Raw genomic sequence first — 22734 nt, forward strand, 5'->3', positions numbered from 1 at the left:
AGCTCCACTTCCTTGTTGGGGAGGGCAACACGTTTATCCCTCAGCCTCCTTGACAAGGTTAAGGGGGTGAGGATGTGCCTGTTGGTCACAGCCTCCTCTGTCAGCCGCCAGCTAGCGCAAAACCCTCTGGACTTGTTTTTCATGTGTCAGCTGATAGCAGTCGGCGTCCCCTTCCTCTATGCGCAGTCGGCAGTGCTCTCGCAGATCCTCGAAGAGCTGCATGCTGCACCTCCAGACCGCTAAGATATGTAACCCTCAGTGTCAAACACGTGTGTTGTATTTATTGGGAGGGGGGGGTTGAACTTTCTTATTTTATGTTTATTTTTTAACTATTGAGCCAGTCATTTAGTGGACTAGTATCTGGATTCCATTTTAGAGCATGCCCCTGATTTGTGTGCTGTTATCACCCTTAACCAACCGAGGAGTTTGCTGCATCAGATGATTTTAGTCCTAAATCAGAGTCCATATATAACAGAAGAAAACAATTGCTTTTACACACAAAGCATTTTATCCTGGAGAAGACGTTGGGTGGGAATTCAGTTTTCATTCTCAAATGGAATTCAGGATACTACCTCCATTGTGAAATGAGTAGGACTGTAACTGCCCGCTTTGCTGTTGTGCCAATATACATTATTGGTTTTGGATTGCTTCTAACTTGCTGTTAGTCTAAGCGGTTTGGTGAACAGATGACTCATGTAATTTCTTTCAACTGTATTAGTGATTATTTGAGTTACAAGAGCAAATAGAAATATAACTGTCTTGAAAGCAGCCCGCAACTTCTGACAGAGTTCAAGTTACTTAATAAAGCATTGGTATGAACGTTACCCTCCCCTACCTTTGTGAGTATATTAAATAGCTGTGCCCAACATAAAATCATTGCTTCAGCATGGTTGTCGGGCTGTGTTCACCCCATTTGATGTTTGCATTTAACAGTTCATGCAACCTTGCATAGGTATTCTTTAAGCTACAGATAGCCTTGTGAGATGGCATTGCTAAATGCTGGCAAAACAAAGTTGTGGATAAAATTGTGCACACGCTTTTGAAAGGCCAATATACATAACTATTGACCTCCATGAATGCTTGAGCTGCGTCCTCAGTAGTTGTCCTGTTAAGCTCAAGTTAACTTCTCCACAACTTAGTTTTGCTTATTGAATTATAATTTATCTAACTTCTGGGATAAACCAGTTTGTGTTGGTTTAGATCCTTTTTAACCTCGAAGAACTGCTCTAAATTTTCAGCATTTATAGGAGTGCACATCTTCTGTTAATATACTGTCATGAGTACTTCAGTAAGATAGCTGGGTGGCATATCTTCATTGAACTGTAAGTTATTTTTGTGTAACTTTGGTGTGGCCACATGCTTAAACATCTGAAGTTGATGGATTCTTATTGCCAGAAGTTCTGAGGTAGTCTGTGTGTCATATTGTTGGCCACGAAGCTTGTATGAACTGTATGGAAGGTCTTTGATTTACTATGTCAGCGGTTGGGTTTGTGGTGTGATTTGCTGTTTAATGCTTTGTACTGTTGAATGCATGGTAATACTTGCTTCGGATATATGCAAAAAGAAATCTTGGAGGGGAGATTTCTATATACAAGCATGTAGAGTGGCTCACTGTAGCTGTCTTGGAGTATGAGTGAAGTGTTATAGAAGGATATATAAAATATGAATACCTTCTTAAACGGCATTTAAGCTTATTCCTCCTAAAATATGGCTGAGTGTACATAATCATTTGCTTGTATCCAGAATTGATACTAGAATCAGGACCTCTCTGAGACTTTGATAACGTCATAGAGGGAAACCCATGTTAGTGTAATGATCTGATAGAGACTTCTAGTTGCAGATTCCTTATTTCCCCTCGGGCGTCGGACACTGTACGGAGAAGTTTGTGAGCTGTACCCCTGCATGCCATCAGGTAGTGTCATTCGGTTCCGTCGTCTGCATCATCCGTGCCAGATATGACGTTGCAGTTCCCATATAGGCAGCACCCCGCACTGATGTCAGTTGGGTTTTCTTTTAGCACCAACTTGCGCTGATCCGAAGAGAGCTACCCCTCAGTCATTTTTTGACTGGCTTTTCTCGACACTGGAAGATTTTTTGAGTTTTCTGCTCCTGGTGCATCGATGATGTCTTCAAGGAAGACCAGCTTCAAGCCCTGTAGCTCTATTCTTCAGGCGATGTCCATGACAGATTTGCACCTTGTGTGTCTTCGTTGTCTGGAGCACGACCTGAAGTCGTGCCCAGAGTGCCGGGCCATGCATCAGAAGGCTTTGATACAGCAGTCCCTAAAGCTGATCTACCCTGAATTTCGATGAGAATGACTCTAAGGGTGCTGGGCTTCATGGCCCCCTGCATCCTGGTTGTAATTCATGCCATATGGTAATTGCGAGCACTGCAGTGGGACCTGAAGTTCCAGGGGTGCAGCATCAGGGTAATCTCTCCTACAAGGTCCAGATCTCGGAGAGAAGTGCGCAAGACCTGCAGTGGTGGTTAACAGACTGTGATTGGGTCAGAGGCAGGTCCCTCTCCCTTCCCCAACCAGATCTGGCAGTAGTGACAGATGCATCACCTCTGGGATGGGGTGGCCATCTGAGGGAGGTGGAGATCAGAGGATTCTGGTCTCCGCCGGAATATGGACTCTATATCAATTTGATGGAGCTTGAGTGATCTGACTGGCAGTGAAAGCTCCATCAAGGGAAGGTTAGTGCAGGTGTTCACGGCCAACACCCCAGTCATGTGAACTTCAGCAAACAGGGAGTGTTTGGGCTGTGGACACTTTGTCAAGAGGCCCTGTTCCTCTGGACCTGGCGGAAACAGCAGGGCATATCCCTGGTGGTTCGAGTTGGCTGAGTTAGTCTGCTATGGCATTCAGAGAACCTGGTGGGTTCTCTGAATGCCATAGCATCCTAACTCAGCCAACTATGCCTAGCAGATCATGAATGGCGTCTCGACCCAAAGGTGCCACTAGCTGTCAGCATTTGGGAGGTCCTTTGTTAGATATGTTTGCCTCTGAATGCGCAGTGTCTGCAGTTTTGCACACCGGAGTTTCCAAGGCTGCTATCACTCGGAGATGCTGTTTGTCTCAAGTGAAGGTCAGGCTTCCTGTACACCTTTCCGCTCATCCCTCTCTTGCCCACAGTTCTCAAGAATATCATTAGCAACCTGGCCCAAGTCATTCTTCTGGCTTCAGACTGGGCACAGTGTCCAGTATCCAACTCTACTGAGCATGGCCTTTGATCCTCAGATCAGGCCGCCCCCTCTGGAGGATCTTCTGTCACGGCAGCAGGGGAGGGTTTTTCACCCTGAGCGTGTCCTCTTTCTGCCTTCTTACGTGGAGATTAAATGGTGGCAGTTGACAGCTTTTGACCTTCCTCCTGAAGTTTGTAAAATTATCTTGGCAGCCAGGTGTCCCTCCACCAAGACTGTATGTGCCTGCAGTTGGAAGGAATTTGTGGCTTGGTCTGCAGAGAAACATGTTGATCCATTTTCTGCTCCCCTTTCTGAATTCTGACCCTTTATTCTTTACCTTTCCCAGCAGGGCTCTGCTCTCGTCCCTGTTAACCCCTTCGCTGCCAGGCCTTTTCCCCCTCCTGTGCCAGGCCTTTTTTGGCCTATTTGGAATAGTTCTTGCTTAGGCCCTCATACCTTTTTGTCCACATAAGCTACCCACGCCAAATTTGCGTCCTTTTTTTCCAACATCCTAGGGATTCTAGAGGTACCCAGACTTTGTGGATTCCCCTGAATAAGGCCAAGAAATTAGCCAAAATACAGTGAAAATTTGGTTTTTTTTCAAAAAATGGGAAAAAGGGGCTGCAGAAGGAAGGCTTGTGGTTTTTTTCCCCCCAAAATGGCATCAACAAAGGGTTTGCGGTGCTACGATCACCAGCTTCCCAGCTTTCAGGAACAGGCAGACTTGAATCAGAAAACCCAATTTTTCAACACAATTTTGGCATTTTACTGGGACATACCCCATTTTTACGATTTTTTGTGCTTTCCAGTCAGTGACAGAAATGGGCATGAAACCAATGCTGGATCCCAGACACCTAAACATTTCTGAAATGTAGACAAAATTCTGAATTCATCAAGGGGTAATTTGTGTAGATCCTACAAGGGTTTCCTATGGAAAATAACAACTGAAAATAAATATATATTGAAATTGAGGTGAAAAAAACAGCAATTTTTCTCTACGTTTTACTCAAACTTTTTCCTGCAATGTCAGATTTTTTAAAGCAATATACCGTTACGTCTGCTGGACTCTTCTGGTTGCGGGGGTATATAGGGCTTGTAGGTTCATCAAGAACCCTAGGTACCCAGAGCCAATAAATGAGCTGCACCCTGCAGTGGGTTTTCATTCTATACCGGGAATACATTTGCTGAAATATAAAGTGTGAAAAATAGCTATCAAGAAAACCTTTGTATTTCCAAAATGGGCACAAGATAAGGTGTTGAGGAGCAGTGGTTATTTGCACATCTCTGAATTCCGGGGTGCCCATACTAGCATGTGAATTACAGGGCATTTCTCAAATAGACTTCTTTTTTACACACACTCTTATATTTGGAAGGAAAAAATGTAGAGAAAAGACTTGGGGCAATAACACTTGTTTTGCTATTCTATGCTCCCCTAAGTCTCCCGATAAAAATGATACCTCACTTGTGTGGGTAGGCCTATCGCCTGCAACAGGAAATGCCCCAAAACACAACGTGGACACATCCCATTTTTTGACGGAAAACAGAGGTGTTTTTTGCAAAGTGCCTACCTCTAGATTTTGGCCTCTAGCTCAGCCGGCACCTAGGGAAACCTACCAAACCTGTGCATTTTTAAAAACTAGAGACCTAGGGGAATCCAAGATGGGGTGACTTGTGGGGCTCTGACCAGGTTCTGTTACCCAAAATTTGGCTAAAAAAACACATTTTCCTCACATTTCGGTGACAAAGTTCTGGAATCTGAGAAGAGCCACAAATTTCCTTCCACCCAGCGTTCCCCCCCCAAATCTCCAGATAAAAATGATACCTCACTTGTGTGGGGGGGCCAGGTGCCTGCAACAGAATATGGCCAAAAACCTGTAGAGAGAGGGGATAGCACAGCGAGTTGATAAGGACATATTCTTCTTTTATACATCTTTAGGCTGACTCTGCTTTGGGGACCCACACAAGGGAGGTGTCATTTTACTTGGGAGACTGAGGGGGAACGCTGGGGAGTAGGAATTTTGTGTTGGAGCCGTGATCGTACAAACAAAAGTCAGGAAAATATGCTTTTTTAAGCAAATTATGAGGTTTGCAGAGGAGTCTGGGTAAGAAAATGTTGGGGGATCCACGCAAGCCACACCTCCCTGGACTCCTTGGGGTGTCTAGTTTTAAAAAAATGTCTGGGTTTGGTAGGTTTCCCTAGATGAAGGCCGCACGCAGGACCCCAAACACAGGTAGTTTTGTAGTATATAATTTTGATGTGTCCACATACGTCTGATGTGCCAAACACTAAAATTGTGAAAAGAAACGCACTTAGGTTATGTGAAAAAGACCCCTCACCCGCCACCCAAGTTGGTGGCATGCTTCATCATCGGGGTCCCACCTGAGACACCTAGCGTGTCTCAAGTGTGCTGCGACGCCTGATTACAGCGAAGCAGGTTTTGTCATTTGTACCACACATACTGGATGGATTTGGCACGAGGGTGAGTGATGGTTCAGTAGATCAAATTTTATTAACAAAAGATTTCACAAAAGTGAAATGCACTGGTAATAACTGAAAGGCCAAAAAACTGAACCAGTGACTCACAGCTCGTGAGCTGTAAAGCCACGGCAAGGCACCAACCGCTTTACAGTCCATTCACACAACTTTCATACATGACATGCACAAGACCATACACGCCGCCAGCCATGGGCCCAGCACATTACAACACTCGCATCGACAGACAGCGACAGTCAAGGGCCCATCACTTTCATACGCCCACATGCCTGATACAGCAATCACACCAGCTGATGAGTGTGTGGACTGGCGTTTGGCTGGCACCGCTAGCCAAGCGCCACCCCACGCACACCGCCAGCCAAGCGCCACCCCACCCATACCGCCAGCCAAGCGCCACCCCACCCATACCGCCAGCCAAGCGCCACCCCACCCATACCGCCAGCCAAGCGCCACCCCAAGCACACCGCCAGCCAAGCGCCACCCCACCCATACCGCCAGCCAAGCGCCCCCCCATACCGCCAGCCAAGCGCCCCCCCCAAGCACACTGCCATCACTTTTGTTTTGTTTATAAACAACAATGAAACCACTAACTAATTATAAAATAAGTACAAAACTACAAACACAAAAGCTCTAACTAAATACATGACAGTAATGCCAACCATGAAACTGAACATATGAAAATATAAAATAGGCAGTTTACGCTCCCGGTATTTCCCAAACGTTTTTCCTTGTGTGGTAACTTCTAAAACAGCCGAGCACACACAGCCCAGGCTTTGAAGGGCATTCGGGCAGTACATCTGGCTCTCCCTCCGGATTGATCTCCGGGCACATACTCTACATTTCTTTGTCGGCAAGTCTTTTTTTGATCTGGAAAGTGGCGATCTTTCAATCTAGCCATTTCCTCCACCACTTATACTCTAGGAACTGTTGCCCGTTCCACCACAATAAGGCTCTCTATCACTTACTCCTGAAATTTAACAAATGTCATCCTTGACTCAGGTGAACAATCCTTGAACACAATAAAAGCATTAAAAGTTGCCAGATGAAATAAATGTAGGGCCAACTTTTTATACCACACTTAAGACTTACGAAGAGCAGTGTAAGGTTCCAACCTCTGATCTACTCTCTATCAACACCACCCATGTGCCTATTGTAGTTCAAAATGCACGCAGGTTTGCGCACTTCCGCAGCCTGACCCCAAACAGTCACAGGGGAAGTACTCTCATCATTGATGGTAGATAGCATGTACACATCTCTCCTGCCTGAAAATTTCAGAGCTAGCAGCTCATTATTCCGCAAGGCACTGCACTGTTCTCTCTCACGTTTTTTACAGACAAGCTCCCTTGGATAGCCTTTCCGGTTAGAACGGATTGTGCCTCAAGCAACAGTGTCCACTCTAAACAACTCCTTGAACAACTGCACTCCAGTGTAGAAATTATCTACGTACAAATGGTGACCTTTGTTAAACAGTCGTCTACCAAGTTCCCAAACAATTTTTTCACTAACTCCAAAAGTGGCTGGACAACCAGGAGGGTCAATACTGGAATCCCTACCAGTGTAGACCCGGAAATTATACACATATCCTGTACTGCTTTCTGACAGCATATACAATTTAATCCCATACCGTGCCCTCTTACTAGGAATGTACTGCCTAAAAACCAAACGCCCCTTGAAAAGGACCAAAGACTCGTCCACACTTATCTCTTTGCCTGGAACATAGACCTCTGAAAACCGATCTACAAAATGATCAAGGACAGGCCTAATCTTAAAAAGACGATCACAATCAGGGTGATCTCATGGCAAGGCAAAAGCATTGTCAACAAAATGCAGCATACAAAGAAGAAGCAAATAGCTATTACGTGTCATAGTTGCAGGAAATATAGCCGTTGCTATCAAGGGACTAGTAGACCAATAAGAAGCCAGTGACGGCTTCCTGATCAACCCCATCAAAAAAGTCAAACCTAAAAACTTTTTCATCTCTTCCAGATATGTGGGAACCCACTGAGTAGCTCTAGACTGAGGCTTAAGTCTGGCAGCGTTGTCCCTCAAATACTCTGCCTACAAATTAGTCTGCTGCACAATCTCTTCCAAAAATACATTGTCCATAAACAAGTGAAAGAAATGGACAGGCAAAAAGTTTTCTGTATTGAGTCTACTCCCTGGGAGACCAGTAAATGCAGGTAACTGGCTGCTTCATGTTTGGGGCAATCCAGGTGTCAGGTCTTCTAATGGGAAACCCTTCAGCCCCAGGCTGCTGCACTCTTGGCACATCAATGTCCTCCTCTCCAACAGGCCCTTCATCTGCACTGAGAGTAGCTTCCTCATCGGAAGAATACTCTCGGACAGAAAACTCACTGCCAGAATCTCTCACTTCCTCCTCTGCCTCAGATGCAGAGTCAGTCTCGTAATCATGGTCTGAAGAAGACTCAAAGAGCATGCCAACAACCTGCTGAGCTGTCACTCTGCTGCTAGCCATGATCCTCACTAACAACAAATGGATTGCCAACAACTAGCACTAAAATAAGTAATAAACAAAGTGTAGCTTTATCACAAAGAGTTATGTACTGAAAAACTATACCACTCACTTGCCTGAAAAAGCTAATCACCAGCAACAACTCTGCACAGACACAATAATCACCAATGATATCCCACTAAAAAGAAAAAAGCAAATTAGACATATGACAACACAAATATCATTGTGCTAAAATCTAAGGACAATTTCACACACAATACTGCATTTAGTACACCACCTACAAATAAGTCATTCATGCATGTCAACAATACTCCTTTGGAGTAAATTGCTTTCACTTACCTAAAACATGCAACTATGCAAACTGCAGGACAACTACTGCCAAAACCGCAAGGATCCACAGCAAAGGAAGCAAAAGCTTTGAACTAGAACAAAAAGAAGAAATAAACTGTTACAATCACAAATACATATACTTCGCCAGTTGACAAACACCCCACCACCAAGAACTTAGAAATTGTCCCTGGTGCCTAAGTGGCTTCTGCCCCTCTAGCAGGCAGATGGGCCTCCAAGGTGGGCAGAAATGCGCCCCCCCCCCCCACACACACACACACACACACACACGATCCCTGGTGCCTAAGTGGATTCTGCCCCCCTTGGGGGGAGATGGGCGTAAAGAAAATTGGCTGATCTGCCCCCAAGGAGGGCAGAAATGGCCAACAGCTCTGTGCCCACTTTTGGTGGCGACCCTTGCCAAAGGTGGGAAAACAGGGGCCACCCCCAGCACTAAACAAAAAAAAAGGGGAAACAAAAAAAACAATCCCTGCCGTATTGGTGGTTTCTGCCCTCCTTGGGGGCAGAGATGGCCAATACGAACACACAAAACACACACACACACCTCACAATCCCTGGCACCTAGTGGGTTTCAACCCCCCGCATCACCACCAGGGGGAGATCGGCCAAAAAATTGGGGAGGCAGAAATAAGAAAAAGAATTAGGCCCCAATGGGAGCGACCCTTGCCCAAGGGGTTGCTCCCTAAAATGCATGGCCAACATAATTTCCCTGGTGTCTAGTAGATTTCGGCCCCCGGCGAAATACTGAAAAAATTAGCCCCCAATGGGAGCGACCCTTGCCCAAGGGGTCGCTCCCAAATTATATACAAAAAATGATGTCCCTGGTGTAGTGGTTTTTCACCCCCCCCCCCCCCCCCTCCTCCTCCCCAGGGGCAGATTGGATGTAAAATCTCCCGATCTGCCCCCGGGGCGGGGCAGAAAAAGGAAAATAATGCCCCCCCAATGGGAGTGACCATTGCCCAAGGGGTCGCTCCCCAAATAGATGCAAAAAAAGGATATCCCTGGTGTCCAGTGGTTTTTCTGCCCCAAGGGGGGGGGCCGAAAAAGGAAAATAATGCCCCCCAATGGGAGCGACCCTTGCCCAAGGGCTCGCTCCCAAAATAGATGCAAAAAAATGATACCACTGGCGTCCAGTGGTCTTTCTGCCCCAGTGGGGGGAGGAAAATAATGCTCCCCAGTGGGAGCGACCCTTGCCCAAGGGGTTGCCCCCCAAAACTACCATAAAAAGGAAATCCCTGGTGCCTAGTGGCCTGCGATCGTGGAGCAGGAATCCACTGAAAACAGGCACAGGGGGAAAGGAAAAACCCTTTCCTCCCCCCCCCCTGCCCCTCAAAGAAGAAAGGACTCACCTTGCTGATCCTTTCTCCTGGACGCGCTGCAAGCAAATGGCTTCCAGCGCGTCCCTCGGCAATATTTGATGACGTCGGTGCGCTGTAAGGAGGGTGGGTCGGTTCCTGGGTGCAGGACGAGGTGATCTCTTCCAAGGCAGTAGGAGTTGAGGGCTATCTGTCTTCTCTTGCGGCTGCCTGACAAACCCTCCTTGTTCAAGCCTCTTATTGTACAGGAGGCTTATACAGTAGCCTCCACCAAGAAAGCGCAGTGTCCAAACTTTTGTGGTTTGGAGTTACCAAGGCAGTTCTCTGTCAGAGATGCCTTTTAGTTGACTGGAGTTTAGGACTTCTACTCACCTTCCTTCCTCTGTCTCGTGCCTAAAATTCAGAAGGTTATCTGGAATGACTGGTCCCAAGTCATTCTCATAGGTCTAGATTGGGCCAAGAACGAGTGGTTCGTCTGGCCAAGAATAGCTGTTTTGATCAGGCTGCCTCTTTGGGATAATCTTCTGCTGCACTGTACAACTTCGCTTCCATGCTTAAAGATTGACAGCTTACTGCTTTTGACCTCCGTCCCGAAGTAGTAATTATCATTCTAGCAGCCCTCAATCAGAACCATCTATGTTGACTACTGGGAGAAAATTGTTGTGTAATGTTCTTCAAGACCTTTTCAGTTGCTGCAAGCCCAGTTATCCAACGTCCTCCTTTTCTTTTCATTAGCCTAGCAAGGACTTTCTGTGACCACAGTTATTTGTTGGACTTCTAGGCATTTTTTTAAGGTTATATGATCAGCCATCTATGTCAACTGTTTCCTAAAAGGGCTGATCCGCATATTTCCACCTGAAACCTTTTTGTGATGCACCTAGTGGGATATGACTTTAGTTCTCACGTTTTTGATGTGCACTCCATTTGAGCTAGTGCACAGTTGTCATCTAAGGTTACTAACCCTAAAAACAGTTTTTTAATAGTGATTATTGCAGGAAGCTGGCTATCTTTGTAGTGTACCAAATGTAGGGGTATGCCATGGTTATAGTCCAGACCACCCTTATCGGTTTACAGAGTCGCACTTTTAATAATTCCAAGTGCTGCATTTGTGTTAGTGTGGTCGAGCAGTTTAGACTTATCCGAGGGGGTGTTGAGCATGCGTTGAACACAGAGTCAATAAATGACACACACTCTGAGATGCCAGACCAATTTCAATTAATAACACAGATTTTTATATATATTTTGACACCAAGATGAACGTTACTAGGCAAGTGCTTGAAGCATTATTGTATTTTCAAAGCAATAGCAAGAAAATACAGAACTGTCAGATTTGAGGCATGAGCTTTGAACGTGGCTATAATCTCATAGGAGAAACATACACTGCACAGGGCTATTCGAAAACGACATTCGGGAGGGGGTGGATTTCTTCTTCAGGACTCAAGGTTCTGTGGAGCCAAGATCCCACGTGCCACCAGCAGTTCAGGTTTACTTGCCCTGGTGTGTCTGAGTGCAGAGGTGCTGGTTGCTTTGCCTGTTTGAGGGTGGGGAAGGATGGGGGAGGAGTTGGGTTGGTGACAAGTCTGGCAGATCCCAACGTGAGGCTTGGGTTGTGGGGGCTTCTAGGCAAGAGGGACACAGACAGAAGTTGTGTACCCAGGCTGGGGTGCTTGGATGCCGAGGTGCTGGCTGGTTGGCCATTTGATGTTGGAGGATCCCACTGTTCTCGGTCAACCTGTAGAGGAGAGAGAAGCAAAATAGCTGGGCCACGCTGGACGTGGAGCTGGTCTGCCTTGAAGTCCCTTGAAATGAATGTGAATCTTGGTGGTGGTGGCGTCCGGCTTGGACACAAATAGGACTTGGTGAGCGTAAATGCTCCGGTAGTCAGGGTATTGGTGCAGGGGGGCTCCTGGAGGGTCTGCAGAGAGAAGGGGCTGACCTCCGAGACCCTCCAAAACCCCCTCCTGACATGCTGCTTCCCTCAGTGTGCCCGAAGGCCATCAATATGGTGTCCTGGTCAGATGTGCTCGGTGCGTGCAGATGCAGGGGGATGTCTCCTCCACCTCAAAGAAGATGCCACTTGGTTGTTGAAGTGCTGGTCAGTCTTAATCAACTTTAGGATGGTGCACAGATTTAGGACAAGTCAGGTTGGTGCAATTGTTGAGGTTACAGCAGCAAGGCAGAGTTTGGTGCCAAGTGTTGAAGTCCTCAGTTCTTGCGATGACTGTTCTTGTGTCCTCCTTGGGTACACACTAGACAAATCTGAAGTCCTCGTGTCAGGGGGACCCCTAAATACTGAATTTAGGGGAGTGTAGTAGCCAATGGGCTACTTACTCCTAGGGTGACTGCGCCCCCTAGATGAACACTTCCTGGGGAGATTGGGAATTTTCCTGACCCAGAATTCCTAGTTACTCAAAACAAGGTAGTGAAACCCTTCCTCAAGTGTTCCCTTCTGGTTGCCCACCTTAGGGGTGTGACTAGCCTAGAAGTGACACAAAAGGATGATTGACGGAATGCTGAGCATTGTCAAACGTTCACTCAAGCCACAGACCTGGGTTCAATCCATTGTTTTTTTGCTCACCACACCAGTTTGCACCCATCCATATGTAATTCAGTCTTGACCCTGCTTCTCATTGGAACAGTCCAGCCCGAACTGCCAGGCCAGGTCCTGGGACTGGTTTCGGGGTATTTCTCCCTCATTACCTAGGCTAGCTTGAATCCAGTGACAGTGAGCACGGGACCCACGTCTGGGCGTACCCTTCCCATTTAGGGCATCCATAGCAACACAAAAAGATGATGGCCGGAATGCTGAATATTGTCAAACGTTCACCCTGAGTCACAGATCTGAGTTAAACCAATTGTTTTTTTGCTAACCACACCACCCCAGTTTGGACTCTGCTGTATGCAAATCAGTTGTGACCCTGCTCCGCATGGGAGTGGTACAGCCTGCACCAGAATAAAAGCATCCTGGGACCAGTTTCAGGGTATCACCCCTCTTCAGCCAGGCTAGCTTGTATCCAGTGGCACAGTGAGAATGGAACCCTTTTCAAATGTAAGCCAGTTGTATGATGTTTGCGGGAGTGAACACAAGACCCTTCCTCTTAAATCTTCTGTCCTATGTGGTCTAAATGCTGCATTACAGTGTTTATCCTTTACTGACCTTGCTAAAGGTCTGTATTCTCGTTTGAAAATTGTAATTCTTGTATCCCATGTAGTAGGTTAATAAGCAGTACTTCTGGATTTTATTTTGTTCTTCAGTGCAACATTTAAATGTTGGCAGATGACTAATGCTCATCTCCTTTTGACTGACCTGTAGGACAGCGATGGATATACCTTGGTTTGATTCTATTTTTTGAGTCAGGTACTGTCTTGAAAAGATAAATCATCTTAACTTTTAGCATTGGCTGTCTAACTGATGTTAGATGTTTCGAAAAAGTAATTCTCATTGTCTCGCTGAGGCTGATGATTAGTCAGTTCCTCAAGTGCCTAGGCGTTTGCACTCTGCTCCAGATATCTCTTGATTAAACTGATTAGAATTATATTTGGATCTTGTGAGGAGTTCTCTCATTCACATCAGAAGGGGTTGCTGTAAAGGGCCAAATCACTTATGCTGGATATGGTAGATTTGGCATAATAGCTAATTGCAGACCGGTATTAGTACAGAGTTTGAGTGCGATCTGTTTGTATCACCATTTGGGTTGGTGCAGGAGCATCCGTTAGCAAGAGGGATATATTATTACCTCCCTTTTCTTCATTTTCATTATTGAGAGAGGCTTGACCCTCTGCATTTAGTCCTTCCGGCTGTTGTGTTTTTATTTATTTTTTATTAAAACTATTTGTAGTTTGTTTAATTTTTTTGTCTCCCACCTGTACCGCCTCTTTACTGCCACGCTGATTTGACGAGTCATTAAATTAGCGACCAGCACTTGAACGGAGGTGAACTACAGATTTCTCGATTATGGGTGCTTTTGAGCATAAAGGGGGTCATTCTGACCCTGGCGGTCATGGACCGCCAGGGCCAACGACCGCGGAAGCACCGCCAACAGGCTGGCGGTGCTTCCATGGGCATTCTGTCCGCGGCGGTACAGCCGCGGTCAGAAACGGGAAACCGGCGGTGTCCCGCCAGTTTCCCGCTGCCCCAGGGAATCCTCCACGGCGGCGCTGCAAGCAGCGCCGCCATGGGGATTCCGACCCCCTTCCCGCCAGCCTGGTTCTGGCGGTTTTCACCGCCAGAACCTGGCTGGCGGGAACGGGTGTCTGGGGGCCCCTGCAGTGCCCATGCCATTGGCATGGGCACTTGCAGGGGCCCCCTAACAGGGCCCCACATAGATTTTTAGTGTCTGCGTGGCAGACACTGAAAATCGCGACGGGTGCAACTGCACCCGTCGCACCCCTTCCACTCCGCCGGCTCCATTTGGAGCCGGCATCCTCGTGGAAGGGGGTTTCCCGCTGGGCGGGCGGGCGGGCGGGCGGCCTTCTGGCGGTCGCCCGCCAGCCCAGCGGGAAACTCAGAATGACTGCTGCGGTCATTTGACCGCGGTGCGGTCATTCGGCGGCTCCCGCCAGGCGTGCGGTTACCGCCGCCGGCGGGAGTCAGAATGACCCCCAAAGTGTTTAACTTCATTAGAACAAAGCCAGTTTTTAGTTATCATTTCATCAATGTTTATAGCTCGTAAAAGGAAGAATCATCTGGAGTGAGCAGCAAGAGAACAAGGTGTTTACCCTGTACTCAGTCATCTCTTGGAAAATCTAGTGCACCGGATCCTGCTCCTTCTTCCCTCCCTATCCCACCTCCCCCCCCTTAAAAAAAAAAAAAAAAAAAAATAATAAGATGGAAATCTCAACCGCTGATTCACGTTGGTCTTTCACAAATGAGATGGTCCTTAACACGCTGTTCAGCAGGCTCCCACCTTCACTCTGTGAAGGAGTTCTCTCTGGCTTTTTCTGCCGCCCCCTCCTGCACTCAACAAACCGACACCCATTTGTCCCCCCCCCCCCCCCCTTCAAAACACTCAACTAATTTACTGGGAGCTTTGGGTCTGGCTCCTGTTCATATCCTGCTTTGTAATTCAGGGTGTGGTACACAGCGTAATTGTAATCCATCAATCAAATACATTCCCACCACCTACGCCTCCCATAAAACTGGAAAACCTCCTTAAATTCTGGTTTGCTAGATGTGCAGTGGTCCTGCGCTGGCTACTACCTTCTTAGTCAGCAATTCACCGGACTGATAAGTCATACATCTACGAACTTGAGCTCGTAGGGAGACTAATTTACATCCTATGTTCACAGTATTCATGGATCATATCTTAAATATTCTTTGTTGTCTTTTATTGAGAACTATATACAAAGAATAATCTCTAACCGACTCCTAAGCCTTGCAATTCATGAAATTTCTTACATCCATACACATGCAATCTTACATAAACTATTATATTTTTCATTTTCTAGTCCATATCTCAATTCATTCAAAACCAGAGACCTTATATCAAATACAGCCTCAGCAACTAGAGTTTTCTTAAAACAAACTGCTTCTTCAGGGCTCACAAGTTAGCTTAAATCATTCCCTTATTTGATGCTATTAATCGAACAAACTCCGTCCTGTTTCATTTTACAACCTCCTGAATTCCTTATGAAGAAGTGGTTTGTTTTCCACAACGAATGTTCGATCAAGTGTTGTATCATTAACTGATTAATGAAGCATTCATCAGGATCTCATTAGCAACATTTGCAGTTGGGTGTCAACAATTGGGACAGTTAGTGATACTATAAACGGATCTGAGCAGACTCACAAATTACAACGTGGATCTAATGATGGACTTGCATGCTGTGTATATTCCACTGCCTAGTGGTTGGGTTGGAAATTGCACTTGCTTTTGCTCAAGGTTTTTCTTTGTTACAATCAACAAGACCCTATTATAAAATTGTGTGATTCTTGACATTTCACCATCAAAGAAAACAAGTGGAAGAGGCGCACTTTGGGGTCAGACATTTCACCGCAGTCTGTTTTTTTGTAATCTGCGTTGGTTAAAATCATATGAGATTGTTTAATGTTGATCGTTTTGAGGTTCTTACAATTGAAGCAGGCGTACCATCTGGGACATAGTCCGTTGTCCTGGTTGGTGCTGCGTTTTTTTGAGATTCAAAACATTTTGTTACCGGTGTTTGCTATTGTATTGCAACAGAATCAAATGCCCATCTTGTAGGATATTCAAAGCCAAGTTCTCATGCATTTGGGTCTTTAATAAGGTCACAAGCTAGATTTGGTCTAGTTTGTTCCTGACAGTCCCGGTATTTGTGAGCATAGCGGTAAACATTAACATACTCCTTAGCAAGCAATGCTATTGAGTAGCACATCTAATTGAAAACCGCATAAAAGTTAAATTATGAGGTGGGTGAGTATGCCAAAGGCTCTACCTACAGGCCACCCTATCTTGTGTGAGGGAGCACCATCAGAGCTTTGTTATAATCAGATACATGCTTATTTTCTTTTCAGTTCTAAAACACTTTTCCCTGGGAGTCCCTTTCTGTATTCTGTTGCAACTCCTCTTTCTAGAGGAATATTGTTTAGGGTTATCTTGGTCACAGAACTTACCTCAGTGACTTAGTCTTGGAGTGAAAAGATGGCTGCTTTCAGGCTCATGATTCCTGTGCCAGAAAACCCTGTATGCTGCTGAGCCTCCACTTAGCATGTTTTTACTACTAATACAGTCAGCTCAACAGACTTTCCAGCCTGTGGAGAACTCCACACTAAATCCTCTCAACAACTAAAGGTAACAAAACAGATGTTGGTTCTTTTCTAAGAGAAAATGCAGGCGGTGTGCTTTCAAGTGGACTGGTATCAGCACTTTTGCTTTCTTGGCACTTCTCCTCAGTCACCGGGTAGCATAGCTCATAGAGAACCAAGCGGATGGATTTGATGCTCAAAGCATGGCCCAGTTAGTTCTGGTTTATGTATCTCCTCCATTTGTCGGCCAGTATTGCACAATCATCCTGATCTTCTGTCCAGGCCAGAGGGCTGACATCACTCAGATTGACAGCTTGACTTCTGACCACCTGGAATTGGTCCACTTAAACTTCCTTGAGCACTGAAGGAACATTTTGGCTCAGGCTTCATCTTCCACCACAATAGAGACATACAAGTAATAAAAAGGGAGATGTTGAGTGTGTGCTGCTCCCAGCAGGACTTTTGCCTATTCTCATTGCAAGCTGGTCAGCTTATGCCACATATTGATTTCTAAATTCTGGTCTGCGGTATAGCTTGGTGAGGGTTACCTTTCTGCTATCTGTTTCATCCAAAATGTGGATTCCACAGTGCAACATCTAAGGACTTGCACTTTAAAAGTTTACATTTTGCACCCACCACCAGTACACTGGGAGTTTAGTACCATTCTTTTGTAGATAATAAAGCTTACATGTGCCTTTTCATAGGGCTGACATTAAAAATGTATCACCACAGAACCATTAATGCATTTCTACAAAGTTGTTCTGCGTACTAACCCTAGGTTTATTCCAGGGGTCTTGATGGAATTGTATATCAACAAGCATATGTCTTCTGTCCAAACTGAGTCACCTCAACTAAGAGATCATGCACTTACTAGCTATTCAGCTTTGCCTATAAACACGAAGAGGATAAAGACACCTAGGGATTCAAACCACCTATTCACTTGCCTTAGTGCATTGGAAAAGGGTGCTTTCACTCCAAGCAGGGCATCACCACATTAAACTTTAAGTATAATGGGTTGCTGTTCTGAAGCAAACTGTGTTCTAAGCGGTACAGCCAAGTACATTACACGAGAAGTGCTTTTGCCTTAGCCGCACACTACACAAGACTGTGCTTAACAGACATCAGGGTACCCACGTAGGCAAATCAGCACTGTTACAAAGAACTACATACTGGGCACAAATGTGATGAGCGAATCAGCATTTGGACCTACATAACATATTTCAATAAGTTGTGCCTCTTTTCCTACTATCCTGTAACTTTCTTTTACTTGCTATTCCAATTTAAACATTAATTTTTAAAATGTCCAATTCTGTAGAAGACATTAACAGTAAGTACTGTTTTCCAGAATTATTCCAGAGATTTAGACACATACCTCCCTTCTACCCTTTGCTTTGAAATCAGAGTTAGGGTTGCCAGTAGTGGGGTTGAATCACTCAGCTCATTCACCATGGTTGAATTTTAGGCTCTCTTCAGTGAAGTGAATGGGGTACTAAATGAACACTATTGTTTGCCTATGGGCTTGTTTAATTCTGTGTTTAAAGCTACCAAGACTCAGATCTCATGTGGGGGAATGATTCAGTAATGTGATTATGAAAGATACTAGATACCAATACAAAAGGACTAGGATTATATTTAAGATTATACTTGAGTTGCATAGAGAAATGATAGGCTCTCTGGGCTTTTAAAATGAAGGTTGAAGTTTCAGCTCAAACAGAACAGTGGAAGAAGCAACTGTGAACCAATAAAGTGCCCTAAAATATGTCCGATATCCTACCAAACAAGGCATCTGAAATTGGAGTCTTGTAAAATGAAATGACTAAAAAAGCACTTTCAGATTGAAAGTCTCCAGAAAGCACACTGATGATACATTTGGTGGAGGTCACCGTCTTGAAACAGAGTAAATACTCAGGATCTCTTGAGAGCACACCATCTTCAGAATAAGCAACAAAATCTAAAGACACCTTGCCTCAGTGAGAGGCAGACATTCCACCTCTGAAGAAGTGATGCCAGTTTCAGTTAAAAAAGGTTTAACATGAAGACACACAAGACATTAGTACTCCTAAAAAGTCGCTAGAAACTTTTCAGTCAGTATTCAAGTCATCAGCACCTAAGAAAATTGTGATTTATCGTGAATAGTGATGCCAAAATGAACATATTTTCAGATGTGGAAGATAATAGTTGAGGTTGCTCAAGATTATGAGGCAAAGGCAGAAGTCAGTGAGTATTCAAGTTAAAGCACTGAAGAGGTGACTACAAAATAATAGGAGGAAAAGACTGATTTCCTTGCGCAGGAGTTGAAACCACTGCATTCACCAGGTAGTTATCTAGTATACTGTGATAGTAACCTCACCTTTAGAAGAACCAAAAGTATCCATGTTAGAAACCTCCCACCCGCCCCCCCCCAAAAAAACGCATTTTGATCCCACCAATCCTTCCAACTACCAGCCAGTATCCATATTGCCAGCCAGGTTCGGCTTTAGGGCGGTGCGAGTGGTGTGGCTGCACTGGGTGCTGACCTGGATTTGGCAGCCCTGACCTCAGGGGGGCGCTGTGTTTAGCAATGACTTTCTAAACTTGCGATTTAAAAGCTCCTGCTGAAAAAAGCCTTCAAGAAACAGTTAAAATGTTAAGATACCACTCGTAACTAAAGGTTCGATGGCATATGTTGCTGCAGATACACATGTTTAGCACAGTCCGCTGCCTGGTGTTGGGCTCGGAGTATTACAAGTTGTTTTTCTTCGAAGAAGTCTTTTTTGGTCACGGGACCGAAGGACTCCTCCCTCTTCGGCTCCATTGCGCATGGGCGTCGACTCCATCTTAGATTGTTTTTTTCCGCTGTCGGGTTCGGACGTATTCCTTTTCGCTCCGTGTTTCGGTTCGGAAAGTTAGTCAGAATCTCGGAAAAAAGCGTCGGTATTGTTCCGTTCGGTATCGGGATAGTTAGGTACATCGACACCGATCATCGGAAGACTTTGGGGTAGATTCGATTCCCCCATCGGGGCCTGGTCGGCCCGACCGCGTGCGACATCGAAGCCGATGGAAGGGACCCCGTTTCGTTTCTGCCCAAAATGTCACAGTAAGTATCCTTATACAGATCAGCACTTGGTCTGTAACTTGTGCTTGTCCCCCGAGCACAAGGAGGATACCTGTGAGGCCTGTCGAGCCTTCCGGTCCAGAAAAACACTCCGGGACCGAAGAGCCAGGCGTCTACAAATGGCGTCCACGCCAACAAAACAACGTTTCGACGACGAAGAGGAAACTTTCTCGGTTCCGGAATCAGAATCCGGAGACTCCGACGTCGAACAACAGCAACAAACAGTGAGTAAGACGTCGAAAATTAAAACCATCGAGAAGACAAAAGCCCAGGGGACGCCACTGCCAACAGGCCATGGCTCGACCCATAAGACCGGCGACCCGTCGAAGGCGCCGAAAAAGGGCACGCCCATAGCGAAGACACCCGACTCCGGTCGAGGGACCGCCATGGAGCAACCTCGGAGCCGAGATAGCGGCTCCGAGAGGCAAAAACAAGATGCCGGCACCGAAAAACCTCGGCACCGAGACACACTGCCGAAATCCACAAAAATTCTGTCGGTGCCGAAGCCGAAAAAAGATTCTCTCTCGGCGCCGAAAAGTTCCACACCTTCATCCTACACAGAGGAACAAGGAATAAGTGGCCAGATGCACAGATTTGGACAAGAGCTCCAAAGTGTAGAATCAGACTACACACAAAAGAGACTGTACATCCAGCAAGACACAGGGAAGATATCAACCCTTCCCCCAATAATAAGGAAAAGAAGGATCGGACTTCTTAAGGATGACGCACAACCACAAGCCAAAGTGGTTAAAAAAGTCACGCCTCCGCCCTCTCCACCACAACAGGCATCGCCGGCACAAACACCGCCACAAATGCACTCACCAGCGCAAACTACCATAAGTCAAGATAATCAGGATCAAGACGCTTGGGACCTATATGACACCCCAGTGCCGGACAATGATCCCGATTCATACCCCACAAAGCCGTCACCGCCAGAGGACAGTACCTCATACTCGCAACTGGTGGCTAGGGCTGCAGAATTCCACAATGTCCAACTGCATTCCGATCCTATAGAGGATGATTTTTTATTTAACACCCTCTCGGCTACACATAGCCAATATCAATGTCTCCCAATGCTACCAGGGATGTTACGGCACGCAAAACAAATTTTTGAAGAGCCCGTAAAATCAAGAGCCATCACCCCAAGGGTGGATAAGAAATACAAACCACCACCCACAGACCCAGTGTTTATTACTTCGCAGTTACCACCTGACTCCGTAGTAGTAGGGGCAGCTCGCAAGAGAGCAAATTCCCATACATCTGGCGACGCCCCACCTCCGGACAAAGAAAGCAGAAAATTTGATGCGGCAGGAAAAAGAGTAGCATCACAGGCAGCCAACCAGTGGCGCATCGCAAATTCTCAAGCGCTGCTGGCCAGATATGACCGCGCACACTGGGATGAGATGCAACTTCTTGTAGACCATCTTCCCCAGGAATACCAAAAAAGGGCGCAGCAAATAGTTGAAGAGGGACAAACAATCAAATCCGCTCTTCACTGGACGCAGCCGATACTGCAGCGAGAACAGTCAACACTGCTGTCACCATAAGGAGACACGCTTGGCTCCGCACTTCAGGCTTCAAACCTGAAATCCAGCAGGCTGTCCTTAATATGCCCTTCAACGAAAAACAACTTTTTGGCCCTGAAGTGGACACAGCCATTGAAAAACTTAAAAAGGACACAGACACGGCCAAAGCCATGGGCGCACTCTACTCCCCGCAGAGCAGAGGCTCTTTTAGAAAAACTCCATTTAGAGGGGGGTTTCGTGGCCAACCCACAGACACCACCAGCCAACAAACAAGAACCACACCATATCAGGGTTCATTCCAAAGGGGAGGTTTCAGGGGATATAGAGGGGGTCAATTCCCAAGGAGTAGGGGAAGATTCCAGACTCCAAAAACACCTCCACCTAAACAGTGACTTTCAAGTCACACAACCCCTTCACTCAACACCAGTGGGGGGAAGACTAAGCCAATTCTACCAATCTTGGCAGCAGATTACAACAGACAATTGGGTATTAGCAATAATCCAACATGGCTATTGCATAGAATTCCACAAATTCCCACCAAACATCCCTCCAAAAACACGCAAAATGTCACCACAACATTTAGAACTTTTAGGACTAGAAGTTCAAGCACTACTGCAAAAGGATGCAATAGAGTTAGTACCAGTACAACAAAAAAACACAGGAGTTTACTCCCTGTACTTTCTAATTCCAAAAAAAGACAAAACATTAAGACCAATATTAGATCTCAGGACACTAAATACCTACATCATATCGGACCACTTTCACATGGTCACACTACAAGACATCATCCCACTGCTCAAACAGCAAGATTACATGACCACATTAGACCTAAAAGATGCGTACTTTCATATACCGATACACCCTTCTCACAGAAAGTACCTAAGGTTCGTATTCAAAGGAATACATTACCAATTCAAGGTGTTGCCATTCGGAATAACAACTGCACCAAGAGTATTCACAAAATGTCTAGCAGTAGTAGCAGCACATATCAGGAGACAACAGATACATGTGTTTCCTTACCTAGACGATTGGCTAATCAAGACCAACACAGTAAAAAAGTGCACAAACGACACCACATATGTCATACAAACCCTTCACAAACTGGGTTTCTCCATCAACTATACAAAGTCACACCTCGAACCGTGTCAGACACAACAATATCTAGGGGCAACCATCAACACATCAAAAGGAATTGCCACTCCAAGTCCACAAAGAGTGCAAGCATTCCACAAGGTAATAAGTGCTATGTTTCCAAACCAAAAGATACAAGCAAAATTTGTGCTAAAACTTCTAGGCATGATGTCATCATGCATAGCCATTGTCCCAAACGCAAGACTACACATGCGACCCTTACAACAGTGCCTAGCATCACAATGGTCACAGGCACAGGGTCAACTTCAAGATCTGGTGTTGGTAGACCGCCAAACATACCTCTCGCTTCTATGGTGGAACAGCAACAATTTAAACAAAGGGCGGACATTTCAGGACCCAGTGCCTCAATACGTTATAACAACAGATGCTTCCATGACAGGGTGGGGAGCACACCTCAATCACCACAGCATTCAAGGACAAT

At 45.8% G+C, this 22734-nt stretch overlaps 1 protein-coding gene across 21 annotated transcripts in view; it reads left to right on the plus strand.

The window, feature by feature from the left end:
* Positions 1-22734, plus strand: part of MICAL3 (microtubule associated monooxygenase, calponin and LIM domain containing 3) — a 1349174-nt gene that overhangs the window by 703278 nt on the left and 623162 nt on the right. The gene's annotated exons all lie outside the window — the stretch shown is intronic.

Source organism: Pleurodeles waltl, chromosome 4_1, assembly GCF_031143425.1.
Source record: "Pleurodeles waltl isolate 20211129_DDA chromosome 4_1, aPleWal1.hap1.20221129, whole genome shotgun sequence".
Lineage (NCBI taxonomy): Eukaryota > Metazoa > Chordata > Amphibia > Caudata > Salamandridae > Pleurodeles > Pleurodeles waltl.